The sequence below is a fragment of the Triticum dicoccoides genome, chromosome 7A, assembly GCF_002162155.2.
Source record: "Triticum dicoccoides isolate Atlit2015 ecotype Zavitan chromosome 7A, WEW_v2.0, whole genome shotgun sequence".
Classification (NCBI taxonomy): domain Eukaryota; kingdom Viridiplantae; phylum Streptophyta; class Magnoliopsida; order Poales; family Poaceae; genus Triticum; species Triticum dicoccoides.
In genome coordinates, this window is record NC_041392.1 from 23,179,116 (window position 1) to 23,179,535 (window position 420).

A 420-nucleotide genomic window follows, 5' to 3' on the forward strand; every position below is an offset into this window, starting at 1 on the left:
TGGCTGCCAAGCAATGTGCAGGGTCAGCCAACAACTTGAGCTGAAAGAACAGTTGAAGAAGAGATACTCAACGGTTTCTTCAATGGGTAGGCCACATAAGATGCAGTCATGGTTATCTGCTATGTTGTACTGCCTACGTTTCAACATATTCCGTGTATTTAGCCTGTCAGACAGCAATAGCCAGCCGAAGACCTCGATCTTCATCGTTGATTTAGACTTCCAGATCCACTTTGTAGCTTGAGTGAGCATGAATCACTAGTGCAGAACCGGGATTTAGCACCGGTTCGTAAGGGCCTTTAGTACCGGTTCGGCACGAACCGCCACTAAAGTGCCACCACGTGGCTCGAGCCAGGGCTGGGTGCTTGGAGACCTTTAGTACCGGTTGGTACCACCAACCGGTACTAAATGTTTGGGGGGGGG